General features: G+C 33.6%; 1 protein-coding gene and 1 pseudogene across 1 annotated transcript in view; both read left to right on the top strand.

Moving 5' to 3' along the window:
• CTNNA3 (catenin alpha 3) overlaps positions 1 to 13,607 on the top strand; it is a 1,416,183-nt gene that overhangs the window by 214,871 nt on the left and 1,187,705 nt on the right. The window lies entirely within an intron of this gene.
• Positions 965 to 1,083, top strand: LOC120609896 (uncharacterized; annotated as a pseudogene).

Raw genomic sequence — 13,607 nt, 5'->3', positions numbered from 1 at the left:
ATCTGTATATTCCATTGTGTGTTTACCACCCACAGTCCAGTTTCCTTCAGCTACCATACATTTGATCCCTTTTACCCACTTCTCCCTCCCACTAAACACTATATTCGACCCCCTTTACCCCGTCTACCTCTCCCCTCCTCCCCCACCCCACTAGTAACCACTAGTCTATAGTTCTCTGGTAACCACTAGCCTATAGTCCATGTCTATGAGTCTCTGTTTGTCCTGCTCATTTGTTGCTTTTAGGTTTATATCTCACATATAAGTGATATTATGAGATTTTCAAATTTTTCTGTCTGTTTTATTTTGCTTAGCATGATTATCTCGAGGTCCATCTATGTTGTCGCAAATGGCACTATTTCATCTCTTCTTATGGCTGTATATTGTATATATGTACTACAGCTTCTTTAGCCAATTATCTATCATAGGACACTTCAGTTGCTTCCATGTCCTAGCCACTGTGAATAATGCTGCTATGAACATCGGTGTCTAAATATCTTTTTGGATATGGGTTTTCCAGTTTTTGGGATAAATACCCAGTAGAGGGATTACTGGATCACATGGTAGATCAATTCTTAGTTTTTGAGGAATCGCCATACTGTTTTCCATAGTGTCACATTTTATTTCCTTTCCAAATAATTGGTGTTTACAAGTTAATGTTGTTATTTGTATTTAGATAATCTTCTTGATTTTTTAAATCACAGTCATAGTCTCAAAAATTTACTGTTACTGGCTATCTTGGAAAGGGCTCTGAAATGGAAACCAAGACTTGTGGCCCTGCCATTTAAGTAGATATAGCCTCTAGTCTTCCTGATGTCTTCTGTTTTATTGTTTGTAAAAGAGAGGAATAATTTGACCCATATAGATTGTTGGGAAGGGGCATGGTTAAATTGGATAATGGATTTAATGTAAATGCTAAAAAATTCTATTCTTGTTAATATAACTTTATCTTTTAAAATCTATGTTAGTCTACAGCCATGCCACCCTGAACAAGCCCAATCCTGTCTGATCTCGGAAGCTAAGCAGGGTCGGGCCTGGTTACTACTTAGATGGGAGACCACCTAGGAAGACCAGGTACTGTAGGCATAAAAAATGAAAAATAAAGGATCGTACGCTGACAAGGTCCTTGCAATCTGTAAGGTCAGCCAAGGGTTGCCTCGTCTAAAAAAAGAATCTATGTTATTAAAATCTGAAAATGTTTTCTGCCATTTAGATTCCAAGCTTGTCCCATTGTGGTTCTATCTAGTTCTATTTGGATTCCTCCAATGCAGATGATACTATGATATGCTAACACACTTTAAGGGAAAGTGCTGGATTTAAATTTTCTACCACTTCCCTGCCTGCTGCTGTCAGTGCAATAGTGTTAATGTATTGTATTAACACTGCGAAGGAAATTTATGGGAATAATTAGTTCTGTGTTGCTTATATTAGAGCTGGTTATCTCAATTAGTGGGAGGTGTGTCCCCTGCCACCATTTGGATCCCAGTCCACAGCTTTAAATTATATGGAGGATAAAATGATCATAAATGGCTCCTTCCTGTGGGGTTCCTTATACTTCCTCTCCTAACAAATAGTCTCTTAAATATTCTCATCAATTTCTCCTTGTGTTGCTGTCTAGAAGAGATGTCCCATCTGGTACTCAACTTGCAAAGAGATTCCTTTAAGTATCATTAGCTTATGGTTAAGAATTAGATTTATTTGTAGAGAAGAAACTTGAATGGTTATGTTGTTTGCTGAATAAGTTTTTCAGATGTGAAGAGAAACTGCTATGATTTTTTCATGTTAAGGAGAAGACACTTATAAAATATATGTTTGGGGAAATATTACACAAAACTATCATTTAAAATAAACATGGTGGTGGAAAACCTGTACGGTATGGGTAAAAGTCAGGCTTAAAATATAATGCTTTCAAGTTTTTGACTTGTTTTTGGCATGTTTTTAACACGTTTTTGACATGTTTGGGCACATAAGCCAAATTTTGAAGAAATTTTAGTTTACGGTCTTATGATAGCTTTTCAGTATATCCATTCTTTGCCTATTATGTGCCTACTGAGCATGAAAGACACTTTGAGCTATGTAGTAATTAAAAAAAATGCCAAAGAAACATTGGCCCAGGGGATATACTTTCTCTAGAAATAACTTTAATAAATACAGTTGCTATAAACGATTTTTTATTGACACTTGATGCTCCAACTGTGTATTTTTATTTGAGTTAGTAATCAATTTGTTTCACTAACATCCTAGAGGGGAGAATCACAGTTGTAATATAGATATTACAATGCAACAGCTGGCTGAATCATACTTGATCAAAATGACCTTAGTATTGTATAGGAATATTTTAAGATTTTGGTGAATTACTCTTTCCTTGCCAAAAGTTAACTCTGTGTAGGTGCTGTGTAGCACTAAGATTTCTAGGGCATATTTCGAAGTAAGCATGTCTCTTACAGATATCCATGCTATCCTCCATTTTATGGAAGATTTTCTGTATTTTACACACTGATATGAGCTGCTGTTTGACAGCAATTCCTGCCTCCTATGCTGATTTAGCTAATGGGCTTTCTGTTGCAGGTCAGAACTTTGACAACTTAAAGGAGAATAGGTAGGTAGGGTGGAGGTTTTGGAATGAGGTCTGAGCAAATACTTAACTCTTGTAAAGATTTTATGCTTTTGATCAGATTTGAATGAACAAAAAATATTTATAGTTTGATTTAAACTTAATGTTATATGGATCTCATGTTAATGCTGTGGCCATATTCCTTAAGTTATTTAGTATCAGTCTGGTAATTAGTAAGAAACAGACATTATTTCCTACCTTTATCATTCTCAGTGTTTTAGTCAGAAATAAATGAAACCTCTCATATTTCACTTACTGTCACATTTCTCAAAACATATACCAAGATCATTAGGATTGAAGTGTAAGTCTTTTAAAAATTTTTTCCTACAATATTTTAAGAAGATGTTCCCTAATACTCTCTCTCTTTTGCTCATTTTCTCTGGGATATTTTATCACAGTCCATTTTTGCTAACGTTTAATGAAGTCCTTCAACAGAGTTCAAACAAGTATTGAAATCAGATTTTAAGGTAAAATAATACAAGGGAGGCCCATTTTGCCATCTGAAGGGTACAATAGATGGCATTGTAGCATGGCAGAAAGAGATGGACGTGGGGGGAGATGTAGAGCCGGAGACCTGTGTGTGATATAAGGGCTGTGTAAGGAAATACTTCCGCTCAGAATAATTTTTAATAGTTGAGGAAAAGGCTGAATATATATAAATAAAATGAAATTTATATCTGGATGTAAAAAGTAAGAACTCCCTATGCTTTAATTCAGAGTTTCCAAATAAGTTGTATGTTTTTAGAGATACTTTCCTAGAGTGCATGGCAATGTAGATATTCATAATTAAGGTTAGCACTTTACCCAATTTATATGTAATTTTTAAAAATTTGGAAGTTAGTTATAACATTACCATGTACTTACATTGTACATCATAGTTTCTGAGTGCCTTTTTCTGCATTTAATCTTTAAATCTTCAAAAAAATGTGGAAACATAAGTCAGATATTTTCATTATATATATAATTTATTTATTTAAAAAAATTATTGGGGTGACATTGGTTAATAAAATTATAGGTTTCAAGTGTATAATTCTATAATACATCATCTGTATATTGTATGTTCACCACCCATTTCTGTCACTATATATTTGGCCCCCTTTACCCTTTCCTACCGCTTCCCCACATCCCCTTTCCCTTCAGTAACCACTATACCGTTGTCTTTGTCTATGAGTTTTTGTCTGTCTTGTTTATCTGTTGCTTTCCTTTTTATATCCCACATATGAGCAAAATCAAATGGTTCCCCACTTTTTCCATCAGACTTATTGTCAAGATCTATCCACGTTGTGTCAAATGGCAGTATTTTATCTTTTCTTATGGCTGAGTAATATTCCATTGTATATATGTACCACATCTTGGAAACAACCAAAGTGTCCTTCAATAGATGATTGGAAGAAGAAGATGTGCATGATTTAAATATTCCTCTATTGTCCTGAGTGTACCTTAGAGCCTGCATTAATATTAAAGCTCTATGACAAAGGCCTGTAGACACACCAGTTGCATGGCTGTGAGACGTCTGCTCTCCTCCAACACTCCGCAAGGTATGTTTGAGACCTTGAAGGGTAGGTCCCCACCTGGCACTGTGGTACCACACCTGCTGCCGAATCCTCTGTGGAAATGTGATTCTTGGACAAAGCTGGTGATGTTGCTACCTGGAGCTCAGAGTGCTGAAGCTGTACTCGCAGACTTGGTTTAGAAGATATGAGGTGAGGAAGAAGGAAGGATGAGTGAGGGGTTGGGTAATTGTCCAGCATGTTATTTCTTCTTCCTTTAAAGGAGTGAAGAAGGCTAGAAACCACTACTCTCTAACCAATGCATGGTCACTGAAAGGTTCTGGGTCTCTACAAAGATTTGAGACATCTCAAAAATTATATTTGGTTGGAGTGCTTTTTCGGATTCAAATTTCCCTATTATTTTCTAAAAGAAAATTTCTGGGATTTAAATTAAAAAAATTAAAAATTGTTCTTCTTACATAAGTGAATTCTGGACAGATGGAGAAGTCCCTTCTCATCCACTGTGAGACGATGGGCAGATGGTTGGAACCACAGGAGGCCTGGGATGCTATTATTCTATACTGAGGTCATTAGAATATAAGCTACAAAAAGCTAGCCATCTCATAGACTTGTTTTTGGTGACATTTCATATTCAAAGAAACAACAAAGTGCCATCCAAAATAATTTAAAGGAAACTTAAATCTTCACTATTTTGTCTTATCAGGTAGCCAGAGGAGAATAATTTTATATAACATAATAAAGTTGTCTTAAATATATATTTCTCATTCTCTCATTTACAAGCTCTTCCAAATATAGCAGCTACAGAATTTCTCCTATTCCGCTGTAAACGCGCAGAAAGCTCTTTCTCTAACCCAGTTCATACAGGCTCTCTATATTTCTTCTCTTTCCTTTTTGGCTCAGTTTTATTAAGTAGGATGAACCTAGCCTCAGAGACCTGTTTCAGTTTTCCTGCTCCCCCAGTACTTTGAGCCTGTGTAATGGAGGCAGGTTTGGGAATTTGTTAAACAAACCAGTAATCTGTTCTTCTAGAGGATCCAGAAGATTGTAAACATATAACTCAATATTTTTCATTTATTCCCAGAACAATAAAAACCAAATCTATGAAAATATTGTTGCATATGTATTATAAATAAAGAATGAAGATAGTTGTTTATTAGCTCACATATATTTTTAAAGGTGTTTTGGAGAAATCACCGAGGATACCTGTATTTCTCTTAAGCAATGAAAAAACCTTTTGAAATGATAAATTCTATAAGTGATAAGTTTTCCTATTTCAAGCTGGCTCCTAAAGAGAAAAGAGCCAAATATGTGGTTTACCACAGTGATATGTAGTTCACTTTGTCTTTATTTTTTCTTTCAACCAACTTTAAATTTATGCTAATTTGTATTTTATATATCCTTATAAGCCACTCTATATCTTTTCTAGTACAAGGTGATGTGTAAATATATAAATAATGACGAGCAGCAAAACAGCAATGTCTTTTACACAAATGTAGATTTATCTTAATTCTGTAGAATTTAATGGTGTAAACAGTAAGGAATCAATTGGTGATCCTTAGTATTACAGCATTAATTCTGGCTTAGAAAGCTGGCCCTTCATTAGATGGAATAGGACTTCTCCAGTAGTCTGGAGGAAAAAATTAAAAAAAACCCAAAAAAACCCTACAGATTATTTTTTATGTCTACATTGCCTATATCTCAGATTTTAGTGAACATCACCATTTCATGTTAGAGTGATTTATTTTTGCTTTATTCATTATATTTACTGCTTTGCATGCTGCTGCTATTTGGTAGAACTCAGTAGATGTCTACTGTATATTTGAATTTATTGTTAACTGATCATCGAATTCTAAGATAGACTCGCCTTAGTTCTAGTTGGGTTAATGAGGTTAAGTAGAGCAAAAACTTAAAATTCAAGGACCATATTCTAGTTTTGATTGTGATTCTATTCTATCTGTTAAATTAACTTTTGGTGCCAAATAAATTATCAATTGGTACTTGTTATGAGATCACATCTTCAGAGAATATTAATTAGCAATTAGACAACTGAGTTTAAATCTCAATTCTGCTCTTTATCAGTTTCACCTAATCTCTCTGAGCTTTAGTTCTCTCAGTCACATAGTAGGCATGGTAATAGTTTCTTTCTAGGGCTATTGTGAGGATTAAATAGCACGATGCATATAAAGCTAGAGTCAGTCCTGAAGAAATTAACTTCCTTCATCTTCCTGTTAAATAGATGAGTGAAATGAATGAGAACATTTTACTCCTGTTTAGAAACATATTTTAAACAAATCATTTAGTACATTAAAAATTAAGGACAAATTAAGTAAAGTTAAATTTATTAAAAATTAAGAGAAGTTACATTTATTAAGAAATATAATAAGACTAAGTAAGGGGTACATTTCAAGACTTAATGAAAAATTCATACTTTTGACATTACACTGCACTGTCTCCTTATGAAGGCATTTACATGGAAATGTGTACATAGTAAAAGACAAATAGGTCCACTTTTAGCAGGTGATGAGAACGCTGTTGCCAGGAAGCTCATGGCTAAACCTTGAGCTTAATTATATTGGTTCTGACAAGCTGAGTTTTCTAATATAATTTTTATCATCTATCTTCAGTAGTTGATTTTAAGTTTATTCCTGCTTTAATTCTTATTTTATATATGTATTTATCATATATTGCTTTAAATCGTTTAAAAAAGATGAATAGAACAAATTGCTAAAAATAAATTGATGGAAAAATTTATAAAATAAATGTAATTTCATTAAAATTTTTTTTAGTGTGCCATGTAAGCATATGGTTACTAGGATTCAATACTTTGGGTTCTGTATTGAACCCACTATTGGCAGGGATCCTTTGATTATAGAAATTATTGTACTGTTTTTAGTAGACATTTCAATAATTAACTAGACAAATCCTGGAAAACTTCAGAGACGGTTTTTTCATAGCTGACAAGAACTCCAATTTCTTAACTATGTATAGTTTAAACTAATTATAAAGTCAGAATGAAAGAAACTAATATTGTCTTCTAATGAACTGTCGGTGGAGCAGCATCTGTGGACAAAGGCTTTTTAATGGCTTATTTGTCATTGGACATGGTTTATTTTAAGTAAACTAATATAATTTTAATTATTAAAATCATTACCAAAGAGCTTCCAATAAACATATCAATATGATGGATAAGCTCATAGCTGGATAGTAATATTGTTCCAATTGGTCCCACCAGAAAGAAAAAAGAAAAAGAAAATAAGGCAGTAGGGCAGTGATCGATGGGCAGGGCTTCACATGTCAAGAAGGGCTAGAAATGCCATTTCTGAATATTTTCAATTCTACATAGCACTTAGTACTTGTAGTTTTTCCTTTGAACGTGTTTATACGGAAATGGTGAATTTTTAGAATTTCCATATGTGTGTTTTGCATGTAATTTCCATAGGCAGAGAGTGCATGGGTAACAGAAGTTAAAATGTACAAATTTTTATATGAAACACTGCAAGGTGGAGGATGTTAGTATGTGGAGGGGATGGCATATTTAGATTGTGCGAGATCTTCTAATTAACTTCTTACAATTCTTAGAGCTACATAAAGTAGCTGATCTTAAAGTAGTTGACCCTGCTTTATTGGAAAGAATTATAGTGCAAAGAGGAAGGAAAAGAAATCTCAAGAGATTATTAAACTTTTTTTTTTTTTCCCAGAAGGATGTGAAATAAACCATCCAATTCTTGATACGGAGCACAAAATAGAGTCCTTTGGATTAGAGTTTAAGGCACAGTTAATGCACACTGGAAAGATCTTAAGAAGCAGAAGATTGAATTTCTAGACCAGGTTCTGACACTAAATTGCTTTGTGACCCTAGGCAAGTCTGGGTTTTAGTCTCCTTGCAGATTGTCGAGCTTTGAAATCTAAAAATTATATGAAAGTCTCATTTTATTATGCAGACATTTCCCCTTGAATTTTCAGTGTTTTTATGGATAGGAAGTTGAAATATTTGTCTGTATATCTGAAATACTTTAGAGACTTCCAATTTATATCTGTGACATATTCTGAAACAGAATGAGGGAATTAATTAATTGCTTCATGAAACTGAGTTCTGGAAGGAGAGACACTCATTAGAACCATGGTAATGGGAGCTTCATGCCAGGTTAATGGATTTGTTATTTTGTACCCCAAAACACTGAAGTTTTAGGATTCTAGTTTTTGATATGATTCTTCTGAGTGATCTCTGCCAACTCACTTGAGTCTCTAAAAAGTTATAAGGGAGAAAGGAAAGGTGAACATGGAAGCAGCCTTTTAAAGATTTCCCTATAAGATTGAAAATGAGTAATTGGCTCTTGTTATAGTGGTTGCTTTCCCACCTACGCAAATCATACCAACTGTCTAAGACCAGTTTCTAGCCTCCACTTACACATGAAGTCTTTCTAATGTAGTCCAAACAATCTTCCTCTTTCTGATTGCCCTTGCACTCGTTAGCAAATGTTGAAACATTTGTGGGTATAACATATATACTACTTATTTAGAAACTTGAGTACATCAAACTTTCTTTTAGTTATAAAAAATATTGATCTTTCAGTATTTCATAAGCATGGCAGGGATCATAACATATACTCCTCCCCACCTGTAATGTGCAATATTTTATGTTCTAACTTAATGAGTATCAGTTGAATTAACTCTTATATGCAGCTCATGGGAGAGGCCATCTTGGTAACCCTGCCTCTCTGAGGATTACAGTTAATCTCTAGGCATATTCTTTTAAATTCATTGAATAACTTTTGTGAAAACGTTCTGCCTGACTTTCTTTTTCATTCCTATTTCAGAGGTTACAATATGTTCTTTATTTGCTGATATTCTAAGTGGATTGAAAAAATTCATATTGCTCACATTGTACCTTAGATTTTCTTAGACTTGAGAACTCTATCTGGTCTATTTTGAGTAAGAATATAGTCTAGAAATTGGTCTCTAAGACCTCTCAGATTTCTAGTATTTCATCTTCAGTATAATACAAAAGAACATTGCCTTGTATGGAAATCAGGTTAATTTGGTAATAGGCCTACAGCCTCTGTTATTACAGTATTCTGTTTACTCTGCAGATTAATTTTATATTCCACTTAGGATTTACTTTTCTCTAAAGACTTTGTTTCTCATTTTGGTCAGGTGGCTTGTATTAACTTTGGACCTGTCACATATTGACCCTATTAAAAAAATAATTGACTGAAAACCTTTAAAGTCTAAACTTGTCGCTTGCTTAGACTTTGGGAAAAGGAACATGTTGCTGTTCATCACGTTCACATGATGATTTCTAAATAAATTTTCAGTTCTTTTTCCCAATACTTTTCCCCCACATGCTATATTCTTATTTGTATTTACTCACATTAATAATATCTTTATAATGCCTTTCAATTTTTAAAATACTTTCATGAGGATAATAGCCTGTAATTATCAACAGCTGCCCCGTGAATTATGCACGCAGGCTATCTTATCTCCATTTTTTTTTTCTGAGGCTTAAGTGTTTTAAGTGACTTGATGAAGCTTGGAACTAGAACTAAAACACAGGTATCCTGATTCCAAGTTTTATGTTCTTTTCGTTATAAATGTGGCCTTTGAATGATTGTTAAAAATAATAGGATGGAATTATGCTAATAGTGAATTTATGATAATATAGTATTATACTGCAATTTTAAACATATTTGGAAAATATTTTATGTATTTATGTATGTAGTGAGTATTTCTCAAAAAGGTCAAATCTTATATATAGAAGCCCTAGACATACATTTTTAGGTCCCTTTTAAATGGTTGGCACATAGTTAGGTACATAATTATAGATAAAAAGCTGTGCATTTGTTATTGTGGGCAAATGGCAATAGAATATGATGAATGGAAACAGAAATTAATCAGGTACCTATTATCTGACATGCATTCTTATAATTGCTTAGTTACCTATTCACAGTGTAAGATTACCCAAATAAACTGCCTTTTATCTTACTTTTTATGGTAGTAACTAAATAAATTTTAAGGCACATGAAATGATTTATGATTATATTAATAAAGGCATATTTCATTGTATCGTGCTTTGCTTTATTACACTTCACAGGTGTTGCATTTTTTACAGATTGAAGGCAAGACCTTACGCCAGCAAAAAGATCATGTGATTTTTTTTTGCAATGGTCTGGAATCATACCATGAAAAATCTACGAGTACACCTCTAAGCCCTACTCCCTTTTTTTGAAATGGAATCATTCGAACCCCAAATTTGAACCTCACATTTCAGCAACCCTCAAAAGTTTGAAAATAGTTTATTTGGAATTTTCTGGAATCTGTTCTTTGATCAGTAGTTGAATGTTAATCTAAAAAAATTTTATTTGGAAAGTATCAGGATGAAAAATTCAAGTTTATCATATGAAATTACCTCTAGATGTGCTAAACTGAAAAGACTGAGGAGGCTTCAACTAGTTATATGTCTTACCTATCCTGACAAATTTCCTTCTTGCTGGCTTCTCATTATCTCAATAAATGCCTTCTTTCCTTTCCCCACTTGCTGCTATGTGCACATTTTACTTTCTAGTTCATAAGTTTTTCTTTTCAGCAGAAATCTCAGAGGTTCGGTCTTTTTAGATGCATTTGAAAATCTGAATATATTACATCTGCAGGGGCTTATATAAAGATCAACAGGATCTGTATTGTTTATGTACCAAACAGAAATCCAAATTAAAATATGTTAGACTGGTTAGAATATGTGCCACCCTAGAGGAAGAGGGCTCTTTTATCTGTACACTGGATTGCAAATATGCCTCTTTCATTTTAACTATAAGTCAAAGAATCTTGAATTTATACCACCAGATGGGAGGGCTTTTTACGGATGTAAAATGCATCATACCTATGGGCTCTAACATATATCTCTGATCTTTGACAAATATTGAATTTCCCTTATCAAGAATGTAATATCACTGAAGGACCCCAGCAGGTTAGTCAGGAATGGCATTTCCTGCCAACAACTGAGATTGTTCTCTGTAATTTAACTGCTTTCCCAAGTGTTCCCTGAAAGAGGGTTTCCAAAATTTTTCACTGTTAGTCTCTGATTGATTGCTTTTTCATTTATTTTTCACTTTATAATGAAAGAGGGTGTACTTGGCTTGCCAGTTTCTTTTGTTTACTCCCTAACTTAATATCTAACCATTGTACTGTACAAAGCAGAATGGGTCAGTTAAAGAAGTACTACTTTTTAAATTGTCTATAGAGTCCCTTAAAAGTATGTTTTGATTTCCTGATAAAAGGCACAGATGTGTCTAGTGCTACTGCTTTCTCCTCTATCCTTACCTTCTTCCTTAAATGTGGTAGTGGTGCCAGTGGCTATAGTAGTCATCTTGTGACCTTAAGGCTATGAGCCCTTAATGCTATTCAACTGTGGAAGTTATTCTTATGATTTCAGGAAAATAAATCACCATTCGTTTCAAGTGGTAAGCCAAAAATGCATTCCTAATTAATATATGATAGACACTGACCACTCCCAGTGAGATAGAGGTGTTTTCTTTTTAGTAGAACAGGGTTTCTCAATCTCAGCATTATTGACACTTAGTGTTGGATAATTTTTTATTGTGAGGGCTGTCATTTGCACTGTAGGATTTTAGTACCATCCCTGGCCTCTATTCATTAGATGATAATAGAAAACTTATATACCTTTCAAGGTTCAGTTAATGCATAATCAGCTATTGTTTGTTTGGGAAAGTCTTCATTTCTCTTTTTCTGAAAGACAGCTCTGTTGAATAAATTATTCTTGGTTAGCATTTTTTTTTCTACCACTTTGAATATAATGTCCCACTCTCTCCTGGCCTGCAAAATTTCCACTGAAAAATCTGTTGGTAACCTTATGAGGGGCTTCCCTTATATATGAGTTTTTTTTTTTCTCTTGCTGCTTTTAAAATTCTCTCTTTGTCTTTGATTTTAGACAGTTTTATTATATGTCATGGAGAAGATTGTTTTGAGTTAAAATTTTGGGTTTATTTATTAGCTTCATGAACTTGAATATCTAACTCTCTTCCCAGATTTGCAAAATTCTAAGCCATTTCTTTAAATAATTTTTCTAATCCTTTCTCTCTCTCTTCTTCTGAGACCCTTATAATGTATATTTTCTTTTACTGATATCTCATAATTGATAAAGGCTTTCTTATTTTTATTCTTTTTGGTTTTTGTTCCTCTGGATGATTTCAAATGAACTATATTCTAGTTTACTATTTTCATTCACAGTTAGTTGTTCAAACTGATGTTTCTGGGAGGGGATGGTTTTTGAAATTTTTATGTGGCCATTTTGGTGCTAATACTCCTCATGCCAGCTGTGTTTTAATTTGAGCAAAAAGTGGTGACAATACTCAGGAAGAGAGGGTACATGTAAAGGATTTTGTCATCTCTAGATGACATAGTATAATGTGTTCTGAACTTAGGTTGTGGGTAAGATGATAGGACATATAGATCTAGTGGTGAAGGACAACCCTGGAAGTTTGGGTTTCCTGTAGTGACAGAGAGCTTGATGGAATTATTCCTGATGGTTTCCGAAGTGTAAGGCTGTGACTATTATGGGAGATGGCATACAGAGCTTTGAGACTGTCTAACTCCTGCAGATGTATCTGTGGAGGCTAGGAGAGAGTAGTGTGACTTGGAGAACAAGTATGGTACTCTCCTTTCACTATGAATTATATACATGTACTACTGAAGTAATACACAATGTATATTACACAGCACAACATATGTAAATAAGAATGAGATAAAGATGAAATAAGCAAGACTTGAAAAGCTTTGCTAATCACAGTAGTTTTGTACTATCATTATATAATATCTCAAGGCAAAATATCCAAGGTGACCTTTACCATTAATAAAGATAGATTAAAATCCATATTTTAATAATATTAAATACCATATGATTTTATTTATATGTGAATCTAAAAAAAAATAAATGAACAAGCAAGACAGAAGCAAACTCATACATACAGAAAATAAATTGATGGTTTGCCAGATGGGAGTGGGTGGGGATTGGGTGAAAAAGGTGAAGGGATTAAAAAGTGCGAATTGGCAGTCACAAAATAGTCATGGGATGTAAAGTATAGCTTAGGGATTATAGTCAATAATATTATAATAACTATACATAGTGATAGGTGGTGCAAGGCTTATTGCAGAGATAACTTTGTAAGTTATATAAATGTCTAACCACTGTGCCATATACCTGAAACATAATATTGAATGTCAACTGTAATTGAAAAATAAAAATATTAAAAAAAAATAAAGATACATTTTTTGCCTGACTTCTAGTCAGGTCCGATTTAATCATGAATGATGAAGACCTCACCATAGGAGCAGAGGTGACAGCTCCATCATTTCTTTGTGCCTGTATTATTAGTATAACTGTCAATATAATGTTTATTTGCAATAATTTTTTTAATGTTTCTATTTTGTAGGGTTAGTTTAAATAAAATTAGGTAATATAATCAGTAAATTCA

Source organism: Pteropus medius, unplaced genomic scaffold (genome assembly GCF_902729225.1).
Source record: "Pteropus medius unplaced genomic scaffold, Ma_sr-lr_union100, whole genome shotgun sequence".
In the NCBI taxonomy this organism is placed as follows: domain Eukaryota; kingdom Metazoa; phylum Chordata; class Mammalia; order Chiroptera; family Pteropodidae; genus Pteropus; species Pteropus medius.
This window is presented reverse-complemented; position numbering and strand designations above follow the sequence as displayed.